The following is a 17,526-nucleotide window of genomic DNA, read 5'->3' as shown; positions in this document are numbered from 1 at the left end:
GCTACTGTATAATCCAGAAATTCTACTCTTGGGCAAACATGCTGGAGAAACACGTGCACATTTTCATCAGAGCTTATGTGCTCTTGTTCATGGCAACATTACATATAAGATCAAAAGATAGAGAAAAAAATCAAATCTCTACTGAAAGAAAAATCCATAAGTTACTTGTAACATTAATACAAGGACATACAACATAGTAGAGAAAACGAATGCATTCACCTACATGAATCAACATGAATAAAACTTTCAAAAGTAGTATTGAGAAGAAAAAGTACCCAAATAGTATGTACAGTGTGATTTCATCTATATTAGTTAATAAACATGCAAAACAAAACAATATGTAATGTAGGAATACTTACATCTGTGATTAAAATGTAAAAATAAAATAAGGGACTGATAATCAGTTAATAACCAAATATCCAGGGTAATTAATACCCTGATTAACTGGGGGATTGTTTATGGAGGGTGAGGCATGCAACCAGGGAAAAGCACTTCAAATATAGAGATAATGTTCTCTTTCTTAGGTTTGGTGATAGGTCTAGTATTTTTAAAAATTGCTACTTTTACACTTTAATCATAAAATATTCTTTTGTATACACTAAATATTTAATAAAAATCATTGCAGATAAAGTGTAGAGATGGACCCTATTCAAGCCAAAGATCTCAAAACCTGGTTTCAATGTATACACACACACACACCAAGAATGTATGAAAAGTTGTATTACTCATATGAGAGCAGGGTGGCTCCCAAACAGGCCCAAAAATGGCTTGAGAGAGCAGGAAAAGAAGATTAGCTTGGGGTTTTTATGGTGACCAGGGAGGGTGACTCGAACAAAGGTTCCCATGCATGGTTTAAACTTCCACAGACACAAAGATCACTTGGGCTTTCTTATCAGTGTGCCCATATGTGGGACAAAGCGGGGAAAGGGAAAGGTGAGGCTTAAAAGATGTCAGTCTAACATCAAAAAATAGAGTCACATTTTTTATTACAAAAATATTTTAAACAAAAATGTATAGGGAACAAAAGAATATCTGCCATTTAAAAATGTATATATTTTAATTGATTTCGGAAAGGAAAAGAGAGGGAGAGACAGATACATCAATGATGAGAGCGAATCATTGATTGGCTGCCTCCTACTGGGGAGTGAGCCCACAGCCCTGACATGTGCCCTGACCAGGAGTCAAACCGTGACCTCCTGGTTCATAGTTCAGCACTCAACCACTGAGCCACACTTGCTGGGCTATCTGCCATTTTAGAAATAATATGTCTGAAGAGAAAAAAATGTCACCTCTCCCTCTTAGAAACCACTTCTCCCATTCTTCTCCCCAGGAATACTCCACTAGAATAACTATGGTCAAACTGTTAAATTTGGTAGAAATTTAAATTATTTACTATTCCACAGAAGAAACTGAATATAAAGAGGGATTATGACTATAACATAGTAAGTCAGCTACCGAGTCCTGTAGAGTGAAAAGAGTAAGAATTACTCATGAATGAAATTATTTATCCTGGGATTATGCAGTAGAAAAATATCATGTGGGTCTCTGGCAGTACATTCTTTACTATCATGGGAGTGAAGAAGTTCTCTAACTTTACACCCACTCACTTCCCAGAAGGAAGTAATTCATTCTTACTGAAAAGAGACAGACAATGAATGACAAGTGTACATCAATTTTTGAGCCACCTACTGGGTACTGCTGTGGATATAAAGATGAATAAGATTTAATCTCTGCACCTTATGGGCTCTCAGTTCCTTATATTACTTTTGTAGCTTGAAATGTGAAAATGTGGATTAACAGAAAACCTACAGCCAGACTGATAGCTCAAATGACAAAATAATCAGATTGCTTTCAACATACTTCAGTATTAAAGAATTCATGAGAACCACTAGGAACCATATCTACTGCATGAGATATGCTTACAGAAGAGTAAATACCCATGCTTAAGATTTTTAACTAACAGGTTGGGGGGTGGATGACAAGACCCTGAAAGCATAGATCAGTAGAACTAAAGGTGAAGAAATACTCTACATTCATGAAGACTGGAATCATGGGATGAGTAAAGAATGAGAAGAGAGTAAGTTCAAACTGGAAATATTTGAGGAACTTTTAGGAAGAGAATTGTATACCTTGAAATTCTAAGCTGTTGGCACAAATGAAATGCAAATTCCTTTATCCCCCCCCAATCTTTAGTAGTCTTACACATGCATACCCTTTTGAGTAGGTCTGGAAAAAAAAGAAGAGTCTGAGCTCAACATCTGGTTTGATATTTAATATCAGGTCAGCAAAATTATAATACTGTAAAAAAACTTATTGTGTACCAAATGGTATTCTAAGCTTTTTACATATACTAATGTATTTAAGTGTTGAGAAGTGTCAAAGTCATATTTGAGAAGTCAAGATCATGCATCAGGTCATGCAAGATCAAGATCAAGCAAGGTAAAGATTAGCTGCTAACTAAGTTAAAATCCAAATTGAGTGAGACGTGAGGGATATATTGAGATAAACAGTTCAGTACAGCAGCAGTGATCACAGTCATAGCAGAAAGCAAAAATGGCTTTTAAATGGCCTTGGCATGTGCTGCCAGAACAAGGGCCTATTAAAACTGCTTTCTAGGAAACACAACAGTCTTCTAGTTGCTTCTCCCCCCCTTCCAGCGCTATCCTCTTCCTACCCATCCTCTAGTCTATACTGTTGTCAAAATCATCTTAATAAAATGCAAGCTTGAGTTTTTCTGCTTGCATCTCTGCTTGATGCCTTTTAATCCTCACTACCTCCACAAAGTCAGCTTTAAACCTGTAAACATGATATACCCTGTCACTTGTTGTCAAGGTCCCAGCTGCCTCATCAGCCTCATTTCCTAGCATTCTTCCCGTGCCACCTTACTGAACCATATCTGTTCTCCAAAACATACTCTCTTCTCTCACAGCTCCTGCTGGCGTACATGCTGATACCTGTGTGGCTAATGTACTTCCCTATTTCAGGCATCTGGGACAATCCTGTTCATGCTTCCAGACTCAGCTTCACAATCACTTCCTCTGGGACTCCTTCTCATACTTTTTTTTTTTTTTTAAAGAAACACAATTTCTTTTTTTAATTGAGAGGAAGAAAGAGAGATAGGAACATCAATTATAAGATAGAATCATTGATCTTCCTGCACACCCCCTACTGAGGATCAAGCCCTGAGAGGGAATCAAACCATGACTTCCTGGTTCATAGGTCAATGCTCAACCATTGAGCAACCTGGGCCAGACCTCCTCATTCTTTTACACTTAAAGCCTGCTGAGCCTTTGTTGTGCTTCCATAGTGATTTGAAAATGTTTGCATTAGAACACCTACTGCATTCCACTGCTTTTTAATTCTTAAAATATTGTGATATATAAAATACAAACAAAAAAGTGTATGTCAAAACTGTAAGGCTCAATGAATGATCACAAAGCACACTCATGTAACCATCACCAGAGCAAAGGTTGGCACACTTTTTCTGTAAAGGGCCAGATGTAAATGTTTTGGGCTTTGCAGATACATGAACTGTGTCACTACTGCTTAATTCTGTTGTAGCCAAAGCAGTGACAGACAATAGTAAAGAAAAGGATGTGGATGTGTTTCAATAAGGGATTTTATTGACAAAAAAGGCCAGATTTGGCCTGACCTAGTTCAATTCCCATATTAATGCCTATCCCAAAAGATAAACATGATTGTGACATATATAGTAATTGCTATTTTTCTTCATAATTTTATCATGAATCCCTAAACATAGTTTATTTTTGATATTTCTATAAATGGAACTGTAAACCATATATTCTTTCATGTTTGACTTTTTCACTCCCTATTACACTTGTGAAATTCATCTATGTTATTTCATATAGCCATAGTTCTTTTATTTTCATTGTTGTAGAGTATCCCATTATATAAATTTATTTTTTTCATTCTGCTGATAATGGATATTTGGTTGATTTTGGTTTTTTAATGCTATGAATTATTATTATGCAGCTATGAACAATCTTATTATGTATCTTGATACACAGGCTCATATTTCAGTTTCCAAATTAATGGTACCAATTTATATTCCATTAGCAGTGTGTGGAAGTTCTAGTTGTTTCACATCCTTGCTTATTCCTGCTTTTTCTCCTTTTTAAATTTTAGCCATTCTGTCAGCTGTGTAGTGGTATCTCAATGTGGTTTTAATTTGCATTTCTTTCTCTGATTAATGAGGCTGAACTGTTTTCACATTTGTTTTGGCCATTTGGATATCCCCCTTTGTGAAACTTTGTCCTTCTACTTATTGATTTATAAGTTCATTTTACTTTCTGGACACAAGCCCTTTATTGATTGCATATGTGGCAAATATCTTCTCCCAATACAAAGTTTGTCTTTTCTCTTTCTTTATGCTATCTTTTGGTAAGCATCAGTTCTTAATTTTAGGTGTACACTTATCAATATTTTCTTTTACAATGATTTTATGTTTTATGATTTATTCACTGCAGAAACATCTAAAAATTATGTTTCTGCAGTGAATAATTATCTATTATTATTTAAAAACTACAGGCCCAGTGCACGAATTCATGCACCTTGAAAGGAACTGTGGGCCGTGAGGCTGCAGTGGGCACAGGTGTGGGTTTCAGCCCATCCTCCACACCCCTACCCAGCCCCTCCTGCCACGGCCTCCAGTCCTCTGTCTTCCAGCAGCCCAGCTCCCGCCACGGCTGCTCCCATGCGCTGAGGTCACCGGCCCCACTCGCACCCACTGATTGCACGGAGATATTGGGGCTGGCGCTGGCAGTGGGTGCGAGTGGCGACTGCCGGCCCCAATCACCCCTCAGGAACAGGGGGAGGTGGAGAAGCCCTGAGGGGTGATCAGGGCCAGCAGCCGCCGCTCACACCCACTGACTGCGCCGAGCAAACAATCTGGGCTGGTGCCAGGTGCCAGCAGCGGGTGCGAGCGCCTGGCGGGACTACAGCGGGCAAGAGCAAAGAATTTTCAGTAACCACCAGAGGCTTGCCCCAATGACAGCAACCGGCACCCTGCCCTAGTCTGGCACCCCTGTTCACCTACCTGCTCCACCATCCCAACACAGCCAACGCCCACCATGTTCCCAGCGCACCCCCTGGTGGTCAGCGCAAGTCATAGCGACTGGTTGTTCAGTTCTGCCAATCTATTTGCATATTAGGGTTTTATATAGAGATTTTTTACCCTTTTACAAGTGATATATAACTAATGGAATATTGATTTTATATGGTGTGGGATAGAAGCAAAGATTCTATTTTTTGCCATGTGAATATTTTATCTCAACACTAGGTATTTAAAAGATCTTCCTTTACATAGTACTTTATAATGCCTTAATTTTTTTTCTCATAAATCAGGTATTGACATACATGGGTCTTTTAGATCCTGGAATTTCTGTTATTTTTAATCATATCTATTTGTCTATCCTTGTTCATATACCTTAATTACTGTCTTGGACAAATCATGGTCCTTTGACTTTTCACCTAAAAAATACAGATTACTGGACAGACCCCCCTCCCCCGCCCCCACCCCCCAATAAAAGCACAGCAGATTTATCTAAGACAACAGGGTTTTTAAAAAGCAGGAAGTCAGCATTGGTAGCATATACAATAGAACAGTCAGAGTAGATAAAAATGAGAAAGTACGAAATTTAGAAAGTGGTAGGTCACTGATGATACCATTCAGGGAAACTTAGGGAATGGGTAGAGAAGAAGCTCAAGCAGCAAATTCATTATTGGGGGTGAGGGGAGAATGTTAACAGAAAAGAAAAGGAGAGAACTATTAGTGTATACCTGGTACTGTAAGACACTCTTCTGTATGTTATTCCATAAAAATTACTAATATTTATCAGAATAATCCACCTTGAAGATGTTACAGTAATTATGAAACATCTACACTAACTACACTAATAAAAGCAAAGATGCTAATTGACCATACCTTCGCTACACCCACCAGCCAATCAGAGCAACTATATGCAAATTAACCTAACCAAGATGGTGGTTAATTTGCATATACCGGCTGGGAGCAAAGACTGAAGACAAGGTGGAAGGAAGCCAACTGCTGCAGAAGGGAGCAAAGTAGAGGCGGCGGAGACAGGAACGGAGCCAAGGCGGCGGAGGCGGGAGGCGGCTGGTGACGGGGAGGCAGAATAGGCCCTTTACGTCAGGGAGGGGCGGGACCTGAGCACTTGGCCAGAGGGATAGGACAGGCTCCATGGGAGGGAACAGAGCGGAGCTGCACTCACACTCAGCCTCGGACTTCAGTTTCCTGGTGTGTCAGGTGGCCCTCCCCGCCTTCACTGGGTTGCAAGGTTCAGCTCAAAAGACAGAGCCTCCAGGGTGGTTGGGAAGGCAGTTGGGGGAGGGGGTGAGGCCGGTGGGCAGCGGATTGGCTGGAGGTGGGGTAGCAGGGCTCCCAGATTGGCTGGATTCAAAAGGGCGGGGCTAACCTTTGAGAGGTGTGAGGGGGAGTGTAAGGGAGTGTGCACTCGCGTGTGCCACCAGCCTGCCAGCTTTACTCTTGCACCGCGACTGTGGTGGCTGCAGCGGTTACTACCCGAGCCCAGACAGAGCAGAGGCCGGTGGAGCAGAAGGACATCCCAGCATCCCGATACCAGATGGCGTGGCCCGGGGGTCATGGCCAAAGGGGAGGGCGCCGACAGCAGCTCCACAATGGGGCTGCTGCCTACAGGCATCCTCCAAGTGGGTGAACGCCAGGCCCAGGGAAGGTGAGAACCTGGCATCCGGTGGAGCGCAAGGGGCAGCAGCGGCCGCGGAGCATGCGAGGTGTCAGGGGCGGTGGACGTGGCCCTGATGGCAGACTAGGCCTAGGGGACCCCACACACACGATTTAATCGTGCACTGGGCCTCTAGTAAATAAATAATATGATGTTCTATTCTAGTACTTTTGTTGGGGTAAGAGCATTGAACCCAATACTTTTATCTGCCTGACTCCAACTGTGCTCATAAGCCGATTAGTATATTTGACAAGCCATCAAAGATAAGGCTCACCACCCTTCCTCCGAACAGACTATTTTATGTTGAAAATGAAGTGACCATGTCCTTGGCCCTGCTGGTATAATTGGACTCCATTCTGACGGAAAGGCCTACCTCCTGTTTCAAACCTTTATCCAAATTATGCTGTTGTAAGGACTGCAATAGCAAACAACTTCCCCCAAATCACACAGCAAATAAAGCGAGCTGTCTGGATTCCAGCTGGGTCTGACTGACTTCAAGGCCTAATCCTTCCACGGTTACACCCGTGTCCACATGTGCTCCCTGAGCAATGGGAACAGTCCCCATTCTCGGGGCGCTGAGGGAAGCTGGGACACGAACACATGAAGATCACCATCCAACATCCTGGGGGCGGCACTGTGCTCAGGGTAGGCACAGAGCTACAGGAGCAAAAAGGAGAACACAGCTACCACTGCGGAGTCTCTCCCGCTTAGCAGACACTGCGCTAGACCCTATAACTATCCTTACAACTGTGTGAAATACGAATTCAGCCCATTTCACAAACTAGGAAACTGGTGCACGGAGATGCCCCAAATCGTACAATTATTAAGTAACCGCGCTGGGCCCCAGCGACCGAGACGCTGCACGCTGTAGGAACTGGAAAATGCAGACTTGGTAATCCCCAGACCGGGTTAAAACTCGGCTCTGGTGTATGTTGTTACCGCCTGCCAGCCTCTCGGCCTCAGGGAGGGCGCCTAAAAACTCCCATCCCTCCACCACGCAGCGGGGCCCGGTGGGTTCCCAGGGCTCAGCCTCCCGCGTGGATTCCGCGCAATCCGGTCCCACCCACGGAGCCCGCCCCTTCCGGAGTCCCCGCACGCCGCTTCCTCAGCCGCTGGCTCTCACCTCTCCCAGCTCCGTCACCGGCATCCGGACACCGTAGCCAAGACTCTTGTTCTTGCGCCGGGCGCACTCTCCGACCCACTAGGACCACCTGCCCAACAGGCCCAGCGCGGGTGCCCCAATATCTGCGGCTCCGGCTTCTTCGAGGACCAGGACTGAGTCTCAGCCTCTCAGCTCGCGGTCCTCTCCGGAGGGACCTCCGCCGGAGGCGAGCTGGCGCTCCATTGTAACACACTCAGGCATCCGCCCGGGAATGGCAGCACGAACGGTTTGGTTCCGGCCTGCAGGCGTGTAATTGGAATTTCGAGATTTGAATTCCTAATCGCCTTTACCATCAAAATGATAGAGAAACCAGTACTTCCCGTGTTCCAGTTCTTGACTACCGTTTTCTTAAAACACTCCCTGTTAGCCACTCAATAAAACCAGCCAAGGAAAGAAAGTTATTGTAAAGCTAACACTCCAGCCTCTGGCTATTTGTGGGATGGGGAGTTTACAAGCTTAATTTTTATTTTTAAGTGCTACGAAAGGTTCGGTTGATTGGTAGCAAACAGCCTACTGTCTTGATATCATTGAATCGTTAATGCTAGTGCTTTTGCTGCCAATTAGTCTTCAAACTTTAATCACTTATGAATATGTATTTACCACTCATTCAACAACCATCCAACACACCTGCTTGCAGGTCATTAGAAAGCTTGCAAAAGTCAGAGATTAAAAGATATATGATCCCTGCCCTAAAGAAGCCGGCAAGCTGATGGGCACATAAATGATGTGTGCCTAAAGTGCAGCAGTAGCTTAGGAAACCACATGGGTGGCTGGCCAGGGGGAATCAGAGAAAGCCTCACCTATCAAGTATTATTTGAGATAACAATAGTATAACAGTGCAGGTGATAGAGTAACATTTCCCGTGGTATCCCTGAAATCTTTCCATTTGCTTTTGCCTCTCTTTTGCCACTGAAACATATCAGGTTTATTTTCTTACCATCTTTCCATCTATTAAAGTAGTCCTTAAGTGGTCTCCACAGGAGAAATTCCTAATCTCCAATAACACACATGTCTACAGGACTATGGGGTCAAATATGGAAAGAAAAAAAAAGGAAAGAAACCATTGTAATTTGTAATTTTCAAGTCTTATCTTAGGCACGATTGAAAGTTACCTAAAAGATATAAATGAGCCAAACCGGTTTGGCTCAGTGGATAGAGCATCGGCCTGCAGACTGAAGGGTCCCAAGTTCGATGCCGGACAAGGGCATGTACCTTGGTTGTGGGCACATCCCCAGTAGGAGGTGTGCAGGAGGCAGCTGGTCGATGTTTCTCTCTCATTGATGTTTCTAACTCTCTATCCCTCTCCCTCCCTCTTTGTAAAAAATCAATAAAATATATTTTTTTAAAAAAGATATAAATGATAATGGGAATCTCTGGCTTTTACAAACAATATTCATTCTGATTTTCTTAGCAAGGAATTTCAGGCCTTTTGTAACATAACAGACCTGATTCCTGCTACTATGGCCTTTTCACTACAAACTCCATCCCAGAGGAGACACCATTCCCTGAGTGTTCTGACTAGCCTCAGAGTATAAATGTTCCCAGTATTCTTTCTTCAAAGGACTTATTTCCCTACTGTAACCCTTGTGCCTATCAGAAACCTAATCCCTAGCGTCCAGGTGTGTTTTTGTGCATTTTAGCATACGAGGCTGAAACCTGAATTTAAATCTAGTATTTGTTAGTTCATTAAATCAAAGAGAGCTTACGTAAGCCCATTTCCAGCACAAAAATCAGTGCAAATCATGGTGAATCGGGATATCTAACCCTTCAATTTATCTTTGTTCATTTTACAGAAATAGGAGTTAAGCTTGGGTTAATTCCCATTCCCAGAAAAACACAATATAATTATAATTTGGCTCAGCCATGGTAATATAACTCCTCACTTCAGGGATCACAGACAGAGCTGGAGCAGCCAAGTCTGCTCTGCTCACAGATATTGGGAGCAGGCAGCAAAATCCTCCCTGTGAACCTTCAGACTCACTCCCCTTTAACTGACTCATCAAGTGCCAGGAATCTAGTCTCCAAAAGAGAAGAGCCCTTCCATGCTGGTGCTCCTCTTCCTGTCCCCTCCCCCTGCCTCATTGTCTACCTGCTGCAGCAGCTCTGGGCTTTGGAAGAGACCTATACATAGAGATGGTAGGTGGTCTGGGGATGGCAATGCGAAATTAAACCAACACCTTTGAGGGTTTGGGGGGAACATTTGTCGTAACAGGTAAGAAAAGAATAAGTGGTTTCAGGACTTTGGTCTCTCTGGATATAGACTGGAATATGAAATGAAATATAGGTCCATCTAGGTACTAAAAATTTTAATGAGTTATTTCAAGATTATTTCACCAGCTACAAGCAGTTCAAAACTGATCCCCCTCTTTCCCAAGTTCTCATTCCTCATGAACAGAGGAGAGGAAGAAATGGGGCTTGGGATTTGGGAGTAGAGCCAGATGTGTTGGAAGGCAAAAGGTGGAAACGCTGGTTTTCTACCTATTGCATGTTCTAGGAAGAGCGCGCACGCACATGCGCGCACACACAGCAGTGTCACAAGACAAGATGGCCTTCCTATGAAATCCATTCCCTCCTTGGGATCTGTGGTCTGACATAAATCTGGGACAGTCCCTAAGACAGTGATGGCGAACCTTTTGAGCTTGGTGTGTCAGCATTTTGAAAAACCCTAACTTAACTCTGGTGCCGTGTCACATATAGAAGTTTTTTGATATTTGCAACCAGAGTAAAACAAAGATTTATATTTTGATATTTATTTTATATATTTAAATGCCACTTAACAAAGAAAAATCAACCAAAAAAATGAGTTTGCATGTCACCTCTGACACGCGTGTCATAGGTTCGCCATCACTGCCCTAAGATCTCCTCTAGGTCCCAAACTCAGTGTTGTATGGCCTTAGCTCGCCCTCTGGTGGTGTCAAGCAGTGACTCCAAGGCTTTCTCACACCAAGATAATTTCTAATGGGAGCACCACAGACCAAAGTTATGTCTCTTAATCTTTCAGTCCTCAAAGTCTAGTCTCCATTCATGATCTAGAGAAAATCAGAAATCCCATCTCAGAAACCTTTGTCCACTTTAATTCTATAATTTTGTAATGCTTCCAGCAGGTTAAACATTATTTAAGGGTCAAAAGGCAGAAAACCAACCAGAGAAAACTGTTTCACTGAATTATTTGAAGCAATGACTTAAGACAGAATATTTACCATCTGTAAACCGATTGTTTTCCATCTACTAGTCAATAATAATAATAGTTACCACTTTATCACCTATCTTTTCTTTGCCTAATTGACACAGACAACTACAAAATTCCAATTCACAGATGAGGTGACTGAAACTCAAGCAGGTTATGTAATTTGTGTAAAATTACACAGTTTGCAATCTGACAAACGGACAGAGCCAAGATTCCAATTCAGGCCTGTTAGTTTGCATGGTTTCCCACTGCACTTTGCTGTTCGCAGAAGGGATATATGAGATCACTTAGAGACATCTTTCCACACGGGATTAATTGCTATCAATTTAATAAATGGCTGGGCAATATTATTAAAGTACTATTTTAGATGTGACGTTTTGATAAGAACTTTTGTTATCACTAATAATCTTTTTCTATTTAATAATGATAGCTATGCCAGTTACTGAGTGCTTTCTCTATGCCAGTTATTATTCTAAGAGCCTTCCATAACTAAATCACATTAACTCTACTATTATTATCTTTCCCATTTTCCACATGAGGAAACTGAGGCAGGAAGCAGCTAAATAATTTCCCCAAGATAATGCATACATATACATTAAATATATGTATATTTAAGTCACACAATGTAATGTTCCTCACTATGGTTGCTGTGATGGAAAGGAACTTATGTGCAGAGGATCTGGAGAGAGGCGCCGAGCTTTGCAGGAGCTGGGGAAAGCTGACTTGCTGTGCATATGAAAGTAAGGAGTTTGGGGGAGAAAAGCATGCATTGGGAGTATATTGGTTAAGAGCAAGAGAAGATGAAGAAACAGAAAAATCAGGATCCATCAAGGCTGAGCCCTACATAGGAAAATGGCCAAGTGAGAAGAGGATGGGGTGCCCATGATGAACTTTGTAGGAAACATTTAGTAAGAGGATTTCCTAAGTTATTCATTATATGGTGTGCAGTGTAAACTGTGTCTTCTTTATGGAACTTTCAGTAAATTTTACATTGATTATTAATACTTTGTGTCAGGAAGCTGAATTTTCTTTAGGGTGGGGAAGTCAAAAACAATGGTAACACTACCGATCAACTGCATTATATACTGAAATGCTCCTATGGATTCTCAAAGACAAAAGGTATCAATGCATTAAATCAGCATATTAATTTCTCACCAGGAGCTTGGAAAGACCTTCCACAACAGGTCAGCTCAGAAAGCACTTTTGTGAGAAAGAAAAGACAGAAAAGATTGGGCAGGGTAATTAAAAGAAACATTCTCTGCCCTTGAGGTTGAGTCTTATCAAATCCTATTGCCACCCTTGTAAGTGAATACACCTATAAGTGCTAAATCATTTATTAGTTATAATAGTTTTTAGTGGATTCCTTAGAATGTTCTACACATACAGGATCATGGCATCTACAAATAGAGGTCATTTTACTTGTTTCCAGTCTAGATGCTTATTTCCTTTTCCCCCTCCTAATTGACCTGGCTACAACCTCCAGTTCAACGTTGAATAGCAGACATTCTTGATGAGCGCAGACATTCTTGTCTTACTCTGTATTCTTAGGGGAGAGCACTCATTTTTTTGCCTATGAAGTAGCTGTGAGCTAAGTTTTTTGTTATTGTTGTTGCACATGCCTTTAATCAGGTTGAAGATGTTTCTTTCTACTGGTTTATTGTTTTTATCATGAAGAGATGTCAAATTTTGTGATATTTTTCTGCATCTGGATATGATCATGTGGGGGGGTTTTTTGTTGTTGTCATTTGGTCCTTAAGTCTATTGATATAGTGTATTACATAATTTTTGAATATTAAATCAATCTTGCATTCCTGAAATAAGTCTCACTTGATCATGCTGTATAATCCTTTCTGTAAGTTACTGCATTTGATTTGCATGTATTTTGTTGAGCATTTTTGTATTTACATTATTAAAAGATAGTGGTCACCTTAGCTGGTTTTGCTCAGCTGATTTTGCTCAGTGGATAGAGTGTTGGCCTGCATATTGAAGGGTCCCGGGTTTGATTCCGGCCAAGGGCACATGCCTGGATTATGGGCTCGATCCCCAGTGTGGGTGTATAGGAGGAAGCCAATCAATGATTCTCTATCATCATTGATGTTTCTATCTCTCTCTCTCCCTCTCCCTTACTCTCTGAAATCAATAAAAATTGAACAAAACAAACTGAAAGAAAATATTTTAAAAATTAGGATATTGCTTAGTAACTCTGTGATGTCTTTACCTTGTGATGTTTTTGTATTAGAATAATACTAGCCTCATAGAATGAGCTGGGAAGTGTTCCATTCTCTTCTATTTTGGGGGAAAAGTTTGTGAAAAATTAGTACTAATTCTTCTTTTGAATATTTGGTAGAATTTGCCAACCAAGCCATCTGGGTCTGGGCTTTTCTTGTAGGTATTTTTTTTCTAAAATATTTTATTTCAGCCCTGACTGGTTTGGCTCAGTGGATAGAGCATCGGCCTAGGGCAGGGGTTGGCAAACTTTTTGACTCAAGGGCCACAATGGGCTCTTAAACTGGACCTGAGGGCCGGAACAAAAGCATGGATGGAGTGTTTGTGTGAACTAATATAAATTCAAAGTAAACATCATTACATAAAAGGGTACGGTCTTTTATTTCAATAGTTTTATTCATTTCAAACGAGCCGAATCCGGCCCGCGGGCCGTAGTTTGCCCACGGCTGGCCTAGGGACTAAAGGGTCCCAGGTTTGATTCTGGTCAAGGGCATGTACCTTGGTTGCCGGCATATCCCCAGTAGGGGATGTGCAGGAAGCAGCTGATCAATGTTTCTCTCTCATTGATGTTTCTAACTCTCTATCCCTCTACCTTCCTCTCTGTAAAAAGTCAATAAAATATATTTTAAAAATAAATAAATAAATATTTTATTTCAGAGAGGAAGGGGGAGGGAGTGCAAGAAATATCAATGATGAGAGAGAAGCATTGACTGGCTGCCTCCTGCACGACCCCTACTGTGGATCAAGCCCGTAACCCAGGTATGTGCCCTGATCTGAGACTGGGAATCAAACAGTAACCTCCTGTTTCATAGGTTGATGCTCAAACCCTGAGCCACACTGGTCAGCTCTTGTGGGTATTTTTAAAATACTAATTCAATTCTCTACTTGTTATAGGTCTATTCAGATTTATATTCCTTATTTTTAATATATATATATTTTTTATTTTAGAGAGGAAGGGAGAGGGAGAGATAGAAACATCAAGGATGAGAGAGACACATTGATCGGCTGCATGCCTCTGCCACTGGGGATCGAGCCAGCAACCCGGCATGTACCCTGACCCGAGACCGGGAATCAAACGGTGAACTTCTGGTTCAGAGACCGATCTCACTCACTAAGCCATGCCAACAGGGCTTATATTCTTTCTTAAGTCAGTTTTGGTAGTTTGTGTCTTTCCAGAAATTTATATAATCAAAATTATCTAATTTATTGGCCTATAATCGTTCAGAGCATTCCCTCATAGTTCTTTATTTCTCTAAGGTTGCTAGTAATGTCCCTCTTTCATTCCTGATTTTAATAAAGAGTATTCTTTTTTTATTTTGGTAAAACTAAAGGCTTGCCAATTTTATCAGTTTTGGTTTTTTTAAAAAAAAACCACACAACTTTTGGTTTTATTGCTTCAAGTATTTTGCTCTTGTGTCATTTAGGTGCAAGTACATTAAATATTGCTCCCATGGAGAATTGACTTCTTTATCCCTGACAGTTTCCTTGCTCTGAACCCTGCTTTGACTGAAATTAAATATTTATTGCTCCCTTCCCCTCCCTTTTTTCTCCCTTCCTTCCTTCTCTTCCTTCTTTTCTTTCTTCAGTCATGTCTGCTCTATTGATGACCCCATCAAAGGCATTCTTCATTTCTGATAGCGTTTTTAATTTCTAGAATTTCCTTTTTATTCTCAAAACTTCCATCTCTCTGCTTGTATTTCCCAACTGTTGTTGCATAGTGTGTACTTTTTCCATTAGAGCTCTAAGCTGTATTCATCAGTGATTTTAAATTCTCAGTCTGGTAATTCCAACATCCCCGCCATCTATGAATGATTCTAATGCTTGCTTTGTTTCAACAGTGCTTCTTCTTTTAGCATGCCTTGTCGTTTTGTTGCTGAGTTGGACATGATACCCGCTGGACTTGAATGACATAGCACTAATGTGGAGGGGGAGGGGAACATTCTATGGTCTTATGATTAGGTCCCAGTCTTTTAGTGATCATGGGCCCCTGAGATGGACCTTTACAACTGCTTCTCAGTCCCCACTCCTTTTAGGTGAGACAGGAAGGCTAGAGGGGACTGGAGTTGGGTATTTCCCTTACCCCATTTCGTTAGGTTCTGGTAAAACCCAGTGTGATTTGTCTCTAGCGAAACAGTTTCCTTTGAGGCCAGGCTTTTGTTCAAGAGAACAGAATTTGGGGAGTGGGCATATTTCTGAAGACTACTTTCCCCTTCCAGCTGAAAACACAAGGACACTTTTCTCTGATAGTCACTGTGAGAAGCTGGTGGGTTCCAGGAGGCAAAACTCACAAAAGTGTACCCCCAGCCTGGTCCCTAGTAGAGTTAATTACCCTTTAAATTATTCCCAGTGGTGGTTTCCCTTCCAGTAAAGTGTGATTTTCTGTATTTGCCTCAAGTGTTCTGAGTGGGGTTTTTTGTCTTGTGACCTCAGTTATTTCATGGACTAAAGAATAGTCATGGATTTTGTTTTTCAGCTTTTTTTCTCTGTTAGGATTGGAGTTATGATTTCCAAGGTTCCTATAATGTTGAACTGGAAACCAGAAATCTCCTATTTTGTTTTTTAAGAAACTGCCAAAACATTTTCCAGACTGGTTATACCATTTATCGTACCAGCAATGTGTGAGATCTAGTTTCCCCACATCCTTGTCAGCATTTGGTATTGTTGGTTTTTGTAATCTTAGCTGTTCTAACAGATGTGTAGCTATTTATCACTGGAAGCTAAATTTGTATTTCCCCAATGGCTAGCAATGTCAAACATTCATTTCATGAGTTTATTTGCCATCCATATATCTTCTTCAGTAAAATGTCTGTCTTTTGCCCATTTTCTAATTGGATTGTTTGCTTTCTTTTTAACTGTTTCATTTTCAGAGTTCTTTATATATATCCTAGATATGCATCTTTTGCCAGATATGTGGCTTACAATATTTCCTCATTCTGAAGATTGGCTTTTCATCCTTCCAGCAGGGTTTCTGGAAAGCAAAAGTTTTTAATTTGATGAAGTGTCCAATTTTTCAAGTTTTTCTTTTATGAACTAAAATAATAACTTTATTTTTCCTAAAAGTTTTATGTTTAAACTAGAGGCACAGTGCATGAATTCATGCACAGGTGGGGTCCCTCAGCCTGGCCGGCAATTGGGGTTGATCAGGGCCATCTGGCCAGGGAGGGACCCTCTTGCCCAGTCCTGATCAGCCAGACCCTAGCAGCAAGCTAACCTACCAGTTGGAGCATCTGCCCCTGGTGGTCAGTGTGTATCATAGCAACTGGTCTAGTGGTCGATCAAACGGTTGACCAAGGGGTCAGACACTTAGCAAATCACACTTTTATTATACTCAAGGCCCAATGCACAAATTCGGGTGGGGTCCAGCCGGTCTGCTCTGATCGGGGCCAATTGGGCTGGGCCAGCCAGGGGGAGGGGATGCGGAAGGTTGGCCGACCAGCCCTGCCCCCAATCAGGGTGAGGGGAGCAAATTGAAAGTGGGGCTGGCCAGGGGGAGGGGCTGCGAGCAGTTGGCTAGCTGGCCCTGCCCCCTGGTCGAACTCCCAGTCAAACTCCGGGTCAAGGAGACAATTTGCATATTAGCCTTGATTATATAGAATAGGATTTAAATCTGATGCATTTGGAGTTAGTTTTTGTACAAGAAGTGAAGCTTAAGTAGAGGTTTAGTTTTGTTTTGTTTTTGCCTATGAAACTCAATTACTCCCTCAGATAATTAAGTGTTATAAGTCATCTCTACCACAAATTATTCACTAGGTAATCAGCTTGCTTTGCTTTTTGCTAACACTAACCCACTGAAAACAGGGATTTTTGTTGTTATTATTAATCCTCATCTGAGGATATTTTTCCATTGCTTTCTAGAGAGACTGGAAGGGAGAGAAGGAGAGTGGAGAGAGAGAAACAGCGATGTGAAGGGGACACATTTATTGGTTGCCTCCTGCACACACCCCATCCAGGGCTGGGGATCGAACCTGCAACCCAGGTACATACCCTTGACCAGTAATTGAACCCACAACCCTTCAGTGTGCAGGCTGACACTAACCATTGAGCCACATCGAACAAGGCAGAAATAGGGATTTTTATTGGGGAAGAGGTGGGTGGATTTGAAATTTTTTTGGCAATTATGTAGGAAAACAAGGCTAACAAAAAGAAAACTGAGTACAAAAAAAAACAACCTAACTTTCCTCAATTCTACTCTTTGCCTAGTGTTTAGA

The 17,526-nt window shown here is 41.7% G+C and overlaps 1 protein-coding gene across 2 annotated transcripts in view; it reads right to left on the bottom strand.

Annotated features, from left to right (window-relative positions):
• Positions 1-17,526, bottom strand: part of LOC132232416 (cytochrome c oxidase assembly protein COX16 homolog, mitochondrial) — a 37,399-nt gene that overhangs the window by 6,188 nt on the left and 13,685 nt on the right. The gene's annotated exons all lie outside the window — the stretch shown is intronic.

The sequence above is a fragment of the Myotis daubentonii genome, chromosome 1 (assembly GCF_963259705.1).
Source record: "Myotis daubentonii chromosome 1, mMyoDau2.1, whole genome shotgun sequence".
Lineage (NCBI taxonomy): Eukaryota > Metazoa > Chordata > Mammalia > Chiroptera > Vespertilionidae > Myotis > Myotis daubentonii.
Note: the sequence above shows the minus strand (reverse complement) of the source record. Positions and strands in the feature narration are given on the sequence as shown.